Here is a 15,221-nt window from a genome sequence, read left to right on the forward strand (position 1 = left end):
AAGGTTAAATGAAGCATTTGCTAAACATTTTTAGACATTTATCCACTCCAACATTCTGACACAGTTGGCGCACCCCCTCCTCCTCACACCACACCCTAAAACAAGTCAAACAAAGCTTTCCCAAGCTTTAAAAAATAAATAAATAAATTCCCATGCAGCATCTGTAACATTCTGACAGAGCTGGCGCACCCCTTTTTCCCCACACACACACACCCTTAAAACAAAGTCTTGCCAATACTTAATTAAGATGCGCACCCCTTTCAACATCCCGGACAGTTAGAAAATCAATTTTTTTGCTGTGCTGTGCACCCCCTTCAACATGCCGGCAGAGGTGGCGCACCCCCAATCTCATCCTGGAGGACATTAAATGCTCCTGATTGATTGCCTAAATACAAATTTTCCGCATTATTATGTCGTTAGGCGAGCGCCCGCTGGCCTCCATGTAATCATTTCCTGGGGATATTTAAAACAAACACATTAAGCCCCGAGGAATCCACCAGGTGTCTGCGGCCATAACGCCGGGCCCGTTTGATTGGCACGAGGCGCGGGACGGCGCTCTGGCTTTCCAGTAAGCGCCGGTGTTGCCCGGCTGCCGTTTAAATGACGGGATAATGGGGCGCAGGCGGCGGCGGCGGCGGGGCCGTGTTTATCCAACGGGCCGCTTCACGCGCTTTCTTCCCGTCGGCTTCTGGCGAGCGGCGCGGTGGTCCCGCGATCCGACTGACCCGCGCCATGTGTTTTCACTTTGGCCCTCTGATCTCAGCTGGCCCACCGGCGGGGAGACCAATACAAATTGAACGGTAAGCATTCGCAGGCGTCTCGGAACGCACCGCGCACCCCCCAAAGAGGAGTAAAGGAAGGAAGGATGTGCCCCTGCGCTGCATCGTGCATCCTGTAATGTGAGAATAAAAATTGTTTTGTGAATCTGACCCAGCACAGAGAAGTGTTGTTAACAACCATGGACAATTTGAATGATTACCGCGCTCCCAAAATCAGGAAAACAACAAAAAAAATGTTTATTTCTTCATCTCCATAATTCATAATAAATCTCTGAATTCACTCTTTCACATGTTTTTCCGGGCGTGTGCAAGGGAGAGAGGGTGCGCCAACTGCCGGAATGTTGAAAGTCAGTTCCAGAGGTCACTAAAAAGGCAACCGGTGTACAGAAAGTCAGCAGGTACTGTAGCGTACCGCGATTTGGCCGCCTTACCTCATGAGTGACTTAGTAGAGTCAACGTAGTGCCGCCGGGGGTGTGTGGGGAGGTGGGTGGGTGGGGGGGGGGGGATCCACCCTGCCACCTCTCTGCAGTGTTTGCTTTGATGGGCCTTGGCGGAGATCGCGCAGGTCTGGCGCTTATTTGTCCTGCAGCTGGGAAAACACACGCAGCCCGACTGCATTAGAGCTCATTTTGAAACATTTAGGGACGACGGGCTCACTGTTTATGCAGCCCTCTCGCACACACACACACACACACACGTGTGGTTAATATCGTTTGCTAGTACGACATATTTGGACAGTTTCGCTATAGCGCTGTACTTTATTTACTTATACACAGAGGTAGCTAGCTAGCTCCCTAGCAGGTAAACGAGCAGCATGGGAGCTAGCCAGGGGGCTCGCTAGCTAGCACCTGGGGCTAAAGCCTGTGGCAGGGTTTTTACTTTCTGGACCTAGATTTGCCACTTCTGTTATAGCTAATCTATAAAAATAAAAAAAATAATAATAAAAACTATAATCAGAGGTGGCAAATCAAGGTCCAGAAAGTAAAAACCCTGTCATAATTTGGCTTTAGCCATTGATGCTAGCTAGCTAGCTCCCTAGCAGGTAAACAAGCATCATGGGACCTGGCTCGTGAGCTAGCTAGCTAGCACCTGGGGCTAAAGCCTGTGGCAGGGTTTTTACTTTCTGGACCTAGATTTGCCACTTCTGTTATACTGTAGCTAATCTATAAAAAAAATAAAATAATAAAAACTATAATCAGAGGTGGCAAATCAAGGTCCAGAAAGTAAAAACCCTGTCATAGTTTGGCTTTAGCCCCAGGTGCTAGCTAGCTAGCTCACGAGCCAGGCCCCATGACGCTCGTTTACCTGCTAGGGAGCTAGCTAGCTAGCATCAATGGCTAAAGCCAAACTGTGGCAAGGTTTTTACTTTCTGAACCTGGATTTGCCACCTCTGCTTATACAGTGCTCAACCTTCCTGTTATGTTGTGCAACAAAGTCACTTGAAATGTTTCTTTTTTTTTTCCCCAGTTCATGGCAATCCTTACTTCATTTTAGCATTGACATGAAAGGGGACACTAATGTGCTGTTCATGTCTTTCCCGCAGCTCCTGCCCGTGTGACAAACTGGCCGCAAGCTATTTTCAGATTTTGTATTTCTTTTTTTAGTGGTCAACAAAAGCCTTTGTTGATTGTTTCCCTATGGCCATTTTTTTCTCTCTCCTCGAGACCACCATCTACGTGACAGCGCCTTCTAACTGTGACTTACGGCCCCGTCAGCGCCGCGCTAACCAAGCGTCATCCGGCATGATCCCGCGCTGGGCGAAAACCATAATTGGCCACTGCCAAGAGAGGCGCATCCATCACCAACGGCGTGTCGAGCGCCTTCAAAAACAACCTCAAAAAGGGCTTAAAACACGAGAGGACATGTAATTTATTTCCTTCTGCAAAAGCCGCAAAGGGGCCTATCGATATCCGCTTTGATTTGTAGCATTGTATGACGCCATCCGTTTTGTTTCCTTATTTTTAGCCGCATCTTCAAACGTTACCACACGTACATGATGTCACCCCCCCCCCCCCCCCCATTTGTTTATTGTGAAGGCACACTCTCCTCCCGACATGTTGAAATCATCCAGGTTTGTCCGACCAGTGCTAACATGTGTTTTCGGGCTAGCTGTTAGCATTTGTGTGTCCACAGTCTTCAGTTTGATGCACTTTGACCTTGTCAGCTGAAGTTTTGAAAGAACAAGACTACAAATGATCAAAACAACAACAAAGAAAAATCGAATGATCTTACACCGCTGCGCAATTATCCTCTTCAACTCCGCCTTTGCCGCAGTTTGCGTTGCTGCAGCATAGCAGCCTTTGTTCCACCTGCATCCAAAACCTTTTACAGCCATCCATAAATCAGCTTGGCGTATATTTTTATACATGAAATATAAATAAAGCGTGGGAAAGGTGCCGCACTGTTGGTGGCGGCCTTCTTGCCAAATTAGCTCCCATTAATATCTGGCGGCTTTGCACGCGCTGAGTGCAGCGGCGGCGGGGGGGGGGGGGGGGGGAGAAACCACAACTTAAGACCACTTTCGGAGGGCGTAATTTCTCTAAATGGTTCTTGAACGCAGCGTAATGTTTAAATGCTTGTATAAACCAGGTTTTGCCTGCCTGGGGGGGGGGGGGGGGGTGCAATATTTGACAAGAAGGAGCACAGAGTAAAGATGTAGGCTGCGATGTTAACTTCTCAATCTGGCCATTAGCTAGTTAGCACAGCTCGCTAAGGTTGTCATTTGTGATCAAGAGGCAGCATTTTGTGTAGCTGAGCTTAGGTCAAAACATTTATTGACTATTTTAAAACACTTGTAGCTCTGTTTATTTCAGTAGTTCAGTTTAGCTAAAAAACACTGGCTGTGTAGCCTAGCTTAGTTTGAAATGCTCATAGCATGGCTTAGTTTAAGAAAACTCATAGCAGTTTAAAACATTTGTAACATAGTCGATCTGAAAACATTGTCTTGCCGAGCCGAGTTTAGTTTAAAACACTCATAGTTTAGCTTATAGTTTATTACCGTCATAGCTTATCTTATTTTAAAACAAACAAACAACGTAGCTAAACCCGTAGCTAAGATTAGATTCAAACCCTTGAAATAGAGTTCAGCTAACTACTTTTTATTTTTATTTATTTATTTATTTATCTATCTATTTTTATGGTCATTATTTTTCTTTTTCAGGTTCTTACTAAACAGACCTCAGGACCCTAAGAGGCCTCGCACCCAAATTGCTGGACAGACGAGATAGCTTGGCCAAGTATCGGACACCTCGAGGTGAGTCAGCAAAATACAACCACGTTAGGCTCATATTTGCTTTGCTTGACTGTCAGACAATAAGTTGAAGTCCTTTTTTTTTTGGTATCTCCATTATTTTTATACTGTACATTTTACCAAATAGCTTTATACATAGATACTATAGGGATGTTGCTACATGCTAATTACTAGACACAACGTGACAACTTTAGGTGAAGTTTCTGACATTCCTGAATGCTCAATTTTGCTAGCGGGTCATTTTTCTCCACGTCCCTTACTTAAAAAAAAAAAAAGATTAGCTGTACTAATGTATATTTTCATCTTTAAACATATCAACATTATATTGTTTACATTAAATTACTCCTTTTTGGCTAAAATGTGTGACTCAAAACTTGAAATCTTATTAGATGACATCATTTATCAATTTTCGGACAAGCGCTGTAATATACTTACTTTTCCGAAAGCGCTGTTAATGGTTTACTGCGCTCCAACAGAGCAAATAACAAAAACAAGACTGAGAAAGAGTTTTTGAAGGAAAAACGAAAATTTATTTACCGAATGACGCGTTCCGGAGCAGTTCTTGGCTTTTTTTTTTTTTTTTTTTTCATGGCATTTGTCATTCACGGCATTCATTTTTTTCACGGTTGTGACGTGCACTTTCTCCGAGCTAGCGCGACATATACTTTGTCATTGTCACTCGTCACACGGCCAGGTTTGTAAATTACTGTAATGATCGTCAGATCTCTGTAGATGGCGATGTTGCACCAGTTTGGATTTGATATCAACACAGCTTTTGAGTTGGAAATAAAGATTAGACGGTAAATCTCGGCTTGCCACATCTAGTTGCCAACACGTTGGAAGTCGGACATTTTTTTTGGCTCCTGTACTCCAGCGTGCACGTATACGCGTCCTAGTCTCGATCTGAAAACACTCGTAGCGTAATGTAGCGGCGCACCTCCTCATCCCAAATTCTCGCTTGGAATGCGTCTGGCTATTGTAATGCGAAACACACTGTGGAGGGAAAAGAGAGGGGGAAAAAAAAAAAAAAAAAAGCAAGCGAGCCCACCGCTTCCCCTCGGCGGCCGGCGTGAGACAATTAAGAGCACATTAGATCTTTTCAAGTGCTTGTAATTTCATAAGATGAGGGAGGGGAACGGAACGGGGGTCTCGGGGCGGGAGCGGGCTTTTTAGAGAACAAGATGGGGAAAAGCCGCAGTTCCTCAAGAGCCACTTGGGAAAGATGGAAAGCAGATATTAACCCTAAGAGGGACGCTCTCCTCTCTCCAAAGACCACCGCCGCCACTATGAGACCACACACACACACACCTGCAATATGCCAAACACACTCCCGTTTATTTACTCTTAAAGCTATAAGTTACACGCATGATTAAAACCCGGCTCCACAATGAGAAGAAAGCGGCTTTTTGGGCCCCCCGGTGATGTATTGTCCCAATTAGACGTCGAAATATGACTAATCCTCCCAGCATGCATCACTCCTCGGGTTTATTATTCCAGCGCGAGGTGCGGCTCTGTTTCACGGGGGCCCAATCACGCCGTCGTTAGCGTGTTGTCGCACCTGCGTCATCGGCGCCGTTTCGTGTCGTCGTTTGATTCTGATATCGGATCATACTGTGGTGACGGGAGAATTTCGGAAGAATTTGATCATTTGTCCATTTTTAAAAGATGCCTTCCTATATAAATATGATGGGATTATAAAAGATATCGAAGTTGGTTATTAAATTCCCAACTTTGTAATTGCACAATTTAAAAAAAATTAATAAAATAAAATAAATAATAATAATAATAAATATTAATTGGATGTGATCATTTTATATTAGCAAGAGAATGCAGTTTATAAAGAACAATGAATAATGTAATTGTTTGATTCCAATTCATGAACACAAACTCATTCCAATACAAAAACAGTCTACACATCAGTTTATTAAAATAAGTCCAGATTTGAACAATTTGACACCCATGTGGTGAACTACAACACAATAAAACGTCAAACAAGCACAATCGAATGCAATGAGATGACGATTCGGGACTTCCTTTAGCTCACGCGTTTCACTTTGATCCGACACGTTTGAGGCCTAATCACGCCGTCGTTAGCTGGTTGCCCCTCCGCCCCCCCCGAGAATCCGCCTGGCCTGGCAATGTCCATACATCATGGCCGACGGCGGGGGCGGCGGGACCCCCGCGGGGAATCGTGGGTGTCAAGAGGTTGCACTCGCTGGGCTTTGAGGTCTGAGAGTGGCACGACAGTGAGTGATGGCCGCCATGTTAACCACGCCGTCCCGCCTTTAATCACGGCGAAGTGTGCAGAAGAAAAATGGTGGCCGTTTTTTTCCCCCCTCCCCCTTACACTTTCTCCTTTTAAAAAAATACACATTTTGATAAGAAACCGTTGCACAACATTTTTATTTATTTATTTATTTATTTATTCATTCTGTATGGATTCATTTGGAATGTTTAATTAACTCTTTGACTGCCAAAAACGTTAAATAACGTTTAGTAAAATCCTATGGAGGAGTGCCAAAGACGTTAAAAGACGTTTTTTTCAAAACAGGTGAAACTAACCATTTTCTATTGTTGATTACTGAAAAAACGGAATAAGGTAGAAACAAACTTTTTTTTCTGATGAAAGATGAGAGTCCAATCTTTCATTTGGTAGTATGTGTGTTTCCATAGTCCAAACACATAATTTTCTGTGGACCTTGAAAGATCAGTCAAAAATGCTTAAATCGGCTGGCACCCACGGCATTCCTTTTCTGAAAACGTCTGGCAGTCAAAGAGTTAAAAAGGAGAGCAATGACAATGTCAAATCGAATGAACAATACTGAGCTCTCCTTAAAAACAAAACAAAAAAACAAACAAAAAAAAAAACATTGCACTGAAGGCATCTTCTTAGCTAGCTTGGTATACGTTTTGAATATCTGCTAGATAATCAATTAAAGGGGAAGCCCCCCCCCCCCCCCCCCCGTAATGTGTTATATGCAGCCCCACTAGTGTAAATACAGTATTTTGGTTAATATCGCGTTCGTAATCAATATCAGAAGGCGGCCATTTTGTCACTTGCGCAGGTCTCAAGTGACAACCAATCACAGCTCAGCTTCAGAAAACAGGAGAGCTGTGATTGGTCCTTGCCTGAGTCCTGAGCAACTGGTGATGTCATCTTCAGTCGACAGCAAGTGGCAAAATGGTTGCCCCCCCCGAGATGGATTAAAAACGGCTGGATTGTGCTCCATAACTCATATTCCACAAATGTAATATTATTTAGAATGTCATAACGCATATAAGAAAGAATTACACCTTCTGTATTAAAAATTCAATCAATTTGCTTTAAGAATGTCCCCGTTAGCTTAATGCTAACACTTGCGCGGCCGGTGTTACAACCTTTAATGGCAAAAGGGAAATTTCCATGTTAAAAACACAAAAATCAATAAAAAAATGAGATTTCTTAGTCATCACTATCATAAATATTCTCCGAAGGCTTTTCCCGTCACTTCATTTAATTGCGTGAGTGGCGGCCTTGTCACCTTGACCTCTGTGGGCCCAAAAAAAAAAAAAAAAAGTGGGTCGCCATGGCAACAGCTGAGCCGAGACTCCTGACTGACGGCCCGGGAAAACACCCCCCCAACCCCCCACCCTAATCTCCTCTGTGTGTGTCTCTCTCTCGCTCGCACCACCGCCGCGGTAACCCTTGCGTGCAAGAGGCAGCACCGAGAGCGCCGCATTTCGGCCCCGCTACCTTCCGCATGAGTAGGCTTGGGGAGGGGAGGGGCTGGCTGGGTGGCGGAGGAGGAAAGGCAGGGGTGAGGGGGCAGGACGGAAGGCATCCGGAAACACACACAGCAAGGTCAACTAGTGCCGTAAAATTGAAATTATGATGAGTGGGAAAATTTGGGGAAAATGGGGATAATAAGTGAAATTGAATTTTTGTAATTGCACCTTTTTTTTAAGTGTAATATTAACTATGCGTGGAGTGCAATTTGTCATGAATGTTATGTTGCATAAAGTTTTAAATGCCCTATATGAGTAAAAAAAAATATTAGGGAATATAGGGGTGTTAGAAAAAATCGATTGAGCAATGTATCGCGATATTACAGCGCGCAATTCCCGAATTGATTCGATATTTTTAAACATCAATTTTTTATGGGAATGTTCAACAAAACGTCTTACTTAGGGTTAGGATGTTATATTAATGCAACATTAAGCCTTAATATTTGATTTCAGTGCTGTTCAAACATGAAACCCGAATGCAACCTGTTTGCTAAATGCAGTGGCTCAGTTAAAAGAATTTTCAGATAAATAAATAAATTCTCTTACAAATTTTACAGTGTACATGTACAAGTTTACTGATTAGTATTTTACAAATTTGAGTTTTAAAACATCGCACTAATCAATTTATAGATTCGTATCGTGATGAATCGTGATACGAATCGAATCGCCAGGTACTCGGCAATTCACACCCCTATTAGGGAATATATATATTTGTCCTTTAAAAATGGTGATAATAGCTCGTGAATTTTGGAATTGTAGGCTACAATGAAAACTAATGAATTATGGATTGCATTTTTTTTCTGAATTTTGCTCACTGGGGGTAAAAAGTGCCATTTTGAAAGAATTTTGCAAATGCACAATGAAAAAGACAATCATAACAACTAGGAAATAGAATTTCTCATGAATGCTGCAATGGCAAAATAATTCTCTTTTTTTTTTTTTAAAAAAAGATAACAATGAACATATGCTTCCCCTCTCCTTACACACACAACAAAAGTACACAACAATACCAACACACATTCACAGTCAAACATGTGCGTGCTGTGCACAAACACAACCTGCCAATTTGATGACATCATCAAATAACTGCAGAATGTAATTCACAATTACATTTTGTTATCATGAATTACTTTCGAACAAGTACGGAAGTATTTAGAAACGGCACACGCTTCCTCTCTGCTAGTACCTGGCAGCAAACGCGCACACACACACACACACACACGCACACACACACACACACACACACACACACAATCACTACAGAATGCAAAAAAAATATTGAGAAATATCTGAAGGTTGTTTTAGTAATTCAGCACCATTTTTCTTTCTGGGCTTGTAGTTTGCAGGGGCGCATCCAATCAAAACTGACTGATATATTATTTAGTGTGTACACAAACACTCTCTGAGGTATTACGCACACACACACACACACACACACACACACACACACACACACAGTCAGTCACATAGCAGACGGGATGAGAGAAACGTCTGGCAAATTCTCCTCTCTTGAGATTTCCTCATAAAAATAGCTAAAGAGTGCAATGACAGAAGAATTTTAACAATTGCAACGATAATAAAAGCTACCCTGTAATAAAATACAAATATACACTAGCGTCCAAAAGTTTGGAGTCACTTAGAGATGTCCTTAGAAAATCACTTCTTTTTTTTTTTTTTTCAATGAATACGAATCGATCAGAAATACTGGCTAGACATTAACTCATTCACTGCCATTGACGACTATAGACGTCAAAAATTCATTTGAACTATTTCAATTAGTTGAACATGTTTTTCCACTTTTGTTAACAAGAGTATAGAACCTAGAAAAAAAAATATTGTACGTTTAGAACAGATATAAAATTTGGGATTAATCGTGAGTTAACTAGTGAAGTCACGCGATGAATTACGAAAAATTCAATTGCCTGACTCCTGAATTTTTAATAGTCTTTTCTTCTTCTTCTTTTTTTTTTAAGTAATTGTAATTTAAAAAAATTGAAGAAAAGATTATCAAAACCCAGGCGATTATTTTTTTTTAAATAATAATTAATCGCATGACTTCACCAGTTAACAAATTTTATATCTGTTCTAAATGTACAGTATTTTTTTTTCTAGGTTTGCATACAAACAAAACAAAAGTGGGAAAAAATGTTAAACTAATAGAAATAGTTCAAATGAATTTTTGACGTCAATAGCCGTCAATGGCAGTGAATGAGTTAATGTAGTAAAAAAATAGGACTTTCCAAAATCATACTAAAACTTTTTAATCCAATCTTTAGCATTTAAGACTACATTAGCTGCTACTCTCATGAGCTAAATGACATCATCAGACCATCGTAAACAGATCTTGGTATGATCCACATGACCAATAATCGACAATGTTAAGTCCAAAACTCCATCCATCCTTTTCCGATGACCAGCTCTTCTCTTTTTCAAATCATCACAAAAACAAAAGAAAAGTTGTTTTGTTTTTCCGAAGCGCTTTCTGGCTCAAGCGTGCGTGTCAGTTTACACAAAAGCGTGTTATCGGCAGCATGAAGAAGGCCACAATTACTCGGCCGCACATTTCTTAAGTTAGGAAATGGGCTTGAAAATTGGCCCGGCCTGCACAGTGTTGTTGGGTCCCTGGTGTGTGCGTGCGTGTGCGTGCGTGCGTGTGCGTGCGCGCTGTCAGATGTCAGAGCATAACGTAAACCCATTTAAAGCAGCGTTCCTCTTTTAACCCTGTTAAATAACAATAACAAAGGGAAGGGGGTGAAAGAGAAAGTTTTTTTGAAAATGGCCTTGAAGCACTTTACAGATGGAGAATGAGCAGATGAAGAAAGTATTGCGCCGGCAATTACTTAAATGGCTTTACGCTTGCGTTTTAGGGTTCGAGCTATCTTTGAGGACCTTTTCAAGTGAAGTTCACGATAACACCAAGTAGGATGTTGTTTTGACAGCCAAAAAAGGGCAAGTCACAAATATTGCCAATTTATTATGCGATTATTTTAGGTCATCATTCTCATATCATATTGTATGTGAATCAGGGGTGTCAAACTCAGATTAGCTCAGGGGCCGCATAAAGGAAAATATATTACCAAGTGGGGCCGGATTGTTAAAATAATGGTATATAACTTAAAAACAATTGCCATCAATTTGAAGCAGATTTTCACTATTTGTGGGCCAGCCCTAAATTACGGCGTCCAACTGTAATCATATTGCACGTTATCGTGATAACTTACATTGATGTTTCTGCATTTGGCAATTTATTATTATATTATATTATTAGTATGGGATTTTTTTTTATGGGCTTTAGGTGAACTGATGAATACACACACACACGCTCGCACGCACGCACGCACGCACACACACACACACACACACACGCGCACATACACATACTCACCCACATACAAAAAAAAAAAGTATATATATATATATATATATATATATATGTGTGTGTATATGTATATATATATATGTATATGTATTTAAAAAAAAAAAAAAAAAAACATTTATTAAATTTTTTTTAATTGATTTGTTGGATTTTTAAAAAAAAAAAAAAAAAAAAAGGAGAGCAATGATGATGTCAAATCGAATGAACAATACTGAGCTCTCCTAGAAGAAGAAAAAAAAAATGTAATCATATTGCACCAAAAAATAACATGAATGCAAATGCAACGCGGCAAAACTTTCCGTGTTAAATCTACTTTCTGTTTTGCACATATATTGTTCCCAGAATGCATTGCGTGGCACAGGATATGAGGACGTTAATCTTTGTCATATGTGTTTATGTTACCAGTAATTGAATTTGTGTCGTATTTAACACGGTCTGCGATTTAAAACTAGCTTATTTTTTTTTTTAAACAAACCGTAACTTTAAGTTGTGTGTAAAATAATGATTTTTTTATGATCATTTTTATTTTTTTTTACTTGACAAAATCGTCTCGCGGGCCGGATTAAACCCCTTTGTGGGGCTGATCCGGCCCGCGGGCCGTATGTTTGACACCCCTGATGTAAATGTTCTCATAGGTTAATCTTATCAGTTATTTTTTTTCAGGCCAATAAGAAATAAAAAAAATAAAAAAAGAATAATAATAAAAAAATAAATTCCTTTAATACCACAAGTGACCCCAAGAAGTGCATAAAAAAAGAAATATCTGTAAAAAAAAAACACACACACAACCCTAATGAGACGTCATCAAAAGAGTAACTAGAGAATGCAATTCCTGACCACTCATAAGTCATCGTCTAATGCATTTCTCCAAAGGCAACACCGGCGCAGCGTTTGTCAGTACAACCCGCGACGTGTTTGACGCTGCGCATAAACAAGTGAGCCGACGCGTCTCTGCTTTTTGTAGCGCGGCCTCCACTTGTTTACCATTCCCGGCCCGGCGGGATCACTTTCCGTTCCGAGAACAAATGCTAAGACGGGGGGGGGATGATGTCATAGAACGCAACACGCTGACGGCCCCTTCCACCCCTGAAAGTTATTTATTGACAAATCATCCAAAAAAAAAAAAAGAGGATTTCAACAATCTGCTCCTCTTTGAAAGTATATGCGGTTGCGCCGCCATGTATATCGTGCCATCAATCCGTCCACTGTGAACGACATGAAAGTACGTCATGGAGATGATATAGAAGCGCCTTTTAGGCCTCTTTTGTGTGTGGTTACAAAGTCTGTAATTATGACATTATAAATAATGTTCTAGTGAAGATGATGCTGGTTTTCATCAAATAAAGCACAACCCCGAGTGGGTGTGGCTAAAGCACCAAGACACAGGTGGAGATGTCAGGCCCAAAACGGGCGCCTCCTCATTTTGCTGCCGGGTCTGCCGTGTTTGGGACCGTGTTGCGCCGATATAAACTACTAATCCACCACCCTGTTTTGATATGGAATGAGTGGAGCCGCTTCAATTGGCAGGAAGTCGGCTGCATTCCAGAGCAACACGCCGTATTCTATCTGCGCTCTCGTCAAGCAAAATACCAAAACAGGGATGTGATTTTTCCGCTAATTCGCGGAATTCCGCTTTTTTTTATCTCCCCCCCAAAAAAAAAAATTCGATTTTTTTTTTTTTTTTTTTTTTAGTAGTTCATTGTGTATGCACATGACTCCGACAGATAACATCTTCTGCTATAACAAAGACATTTGTGGTATGCTCTAATATGAGTTACTTTTCATTTGGTCATGATACCATTATTTGTTCATGAAATTTGAACTCTTCAACATTATTTATGTGTTAACTTAGTAATCACATTAGTTAGATATGATGATATTCTCAGTGATAGTTTTTAAAAGCAAAGGCAGTCCAATGTTTTTGAATGTGACTGATTTTGAGTTGACTAAAACTGCCATTTTATATGGGATAGTTCAATATACATTGAAAATTTATGCTGTTGTTTTGTCTATTTCTTTGTCATGTGAGTGCATTGAAAGTACTTAAAAACACGGAAAACCCATGAGCTCCGGGGGGCCCTAGACCCCCGGCTAAATTTTCAAATAATTTCACTTTGGTCAAATCACATCCCTGCCAAAAGAAAGAAAACTCCACCACAGTCTTTAAAACTATGAAAATACTTCTAAGATAATAATGATAATATTTTTTTTCAATAAATTGACTTCTATAATGATTCCGAGGGACCGCCCCACTCAGTTGTCATATTCATGGAGGGAATACGTTGACGTCCGCCACAATCGTCTGCGGTGCTTCACAATCTGCGCCACAAGTTAGACCTGCCTTTTTTGCAAGTCTAAAATGGACCTGTGACTGTGACATGAAAGTGGAATGGCGCCGAGGAAGGTAAGACAAGGCGGGAATCATGGATGATGTCAGGACATATGCGGACAAGTAGCAGTCAAAACATCTGGCTACTAGTACCTAAATTCCTTCTCTTTTTTTTTTTTTAATCCCATTTTTTTTTTTTTTTAAAAATCCAACATAAAAGAAGCGTTTGAAGTGGCAGCGGACGGCGGATGAAAATGATCATGTGACGCTGTGGAATAATGAACGCGCTGAATGAATGAGCGCTCCTCTGCTTTTGTCCCTCCTTTTAACTGCTAACTTTAAGACTGACGCACACGCACGCACGCACGCACGCGCACGCACGCACACTCTTGTCGGTCACACACTCTTAAAGGCATTGTTCCTTTTGGGCTCGCAGCGTATTCATGAGTCTTATTATCCGCCAAAGTTTTGTAGCTTGTCCTTTTGATGTGTCATTGTGTTTCTCAAGCCTTTTTAGGTGGTTTTCCTCCTTTTTTTTTTCTCCCCGGCAACATTACATGAACACCCGCCACGCACACTCATATACACACAAAAGCCTTCTCCATCTCAAACAGCCACTTCGCCTCCACCAGCCCAGTTCCACTGCTAATGATGTGAAAGAGAAGGAATGAAAAAAAAAAAATGAATGGGAAAAAATTATATAATCTTTGATGATGGATATTGAAAGCATTTCAGAAAGCAATTTTTTTTTTTTTTAATAAACGGGTATATGTCACTCTCCACTTTCAACTATTCTGTATTGTAGTTGTCGGTACAGTAGATTTGCAAAACTGCTGGATTTGCCACAAAATGTAAGTCGATCCACTGTTGCGATCTCTACCACAACTCATTTAGGCAGCAGATTAGTTAGGCCGAAATGGACCGGCCCGCCCTGCTGGTTGCTGGTTCATTTTCCAGCAACAAACAGATATATTGTAGTTTTGTTTATTTGTGTCATGTGCGCAGAGCTTTAATACCATTTCCATGGCAACCCATTTAGGCAGCAGACAATTTGGCAGAAATTTACATCGCTCCCCGCTGAGGTTGCTCAAGTCTGGTTTGTCCATTTTCCTTTATATTCATTTGAAAGAAACGTTCTGTGGCAACCCATTTAGGCAACAGGTGAGTTGAGCCTGAATGAACTCTGCCCTCTGCTGGTTGCTGGGTTGATTTTACACTTGGCTGTGCTGTCGATTTATTGGTCATGTTTTTGTATAAATCGATACATCAGTCTGTTGCGATTTACCTGGCAACCCATTTAGGGAGAAGATCAGATGGGCCTAAATGAAGGTGTGCCCTCTGCTGCTTGCTGGTTGATTTTTACGCCAGTTTGTTTTTTGGACGCTTTAGTGTATTTTGGTTAAAAATGATCAGGGAAAAAAAAAAAGTGTTACAATTTGTATGATAACCTGTTAAGGCAGCAGACTAGTCGAGCTGGGCTAAATTGTGCCCTCTGTTGGTTGATGGTTAATTTTTCACCTTTTATGTAGCAGCCTGTTTAGGCAGAAGACTAGATGGGCTTGAATTATTTGCTGGTTGTTTTCCCACCAGTTTTTTTTTTTTTTTTGTGTACATCATTCCGCATAAAACTTGATTTCAACTGCAACCCATTTAGGCAACAGACGAGTGTGACCTAAATAAAATACACCCTTTGTTGGTGGCGTGCTTTTGAGGTGCGTAGA

The 15,221-nt window shown here is 41.0% G+C and overlaps 1 protein-coding gene across 1 annotated transcript in view; it reads left to right on the forward strand.

Annotated features, from left to right (window-relative positions):
- btf3 (basic transcription factor 3) overlaps window positions 1–15,221 on the forward strand; it is a 49,797-nt gene that overhangs the window by 7,090 nt on the left and 27,486 nt on the right. Inside the window, exon 2 of the mRNA XM_077542502.1 lies at window positions 3,941–4,033. The gene's annotated coding sequence lies outside the window, so the exon portion shown is untranslated. The remainder of the gene's footprint in view (window positions 1–3,940; window positions 4,034–15,221) is intronic.

The sequence above is a fragment of the Vanacampus margaritifer genome, chromosome 14, assembly GCF_051991255.1.
Source record: "Vanacampus margaritifer isolate UIUO_Vmar chromosome 14, RoL_Vmar_1.0, whole genome shotgun sequence".
In the NCBI taxonomy this organism is placed as follows: Eukaryota; Metazoa; Chordata; class Actinopteri; order Syngnathiformes; family Syngnathidae; genus Vanacampus; species Vanacampus margaritifer.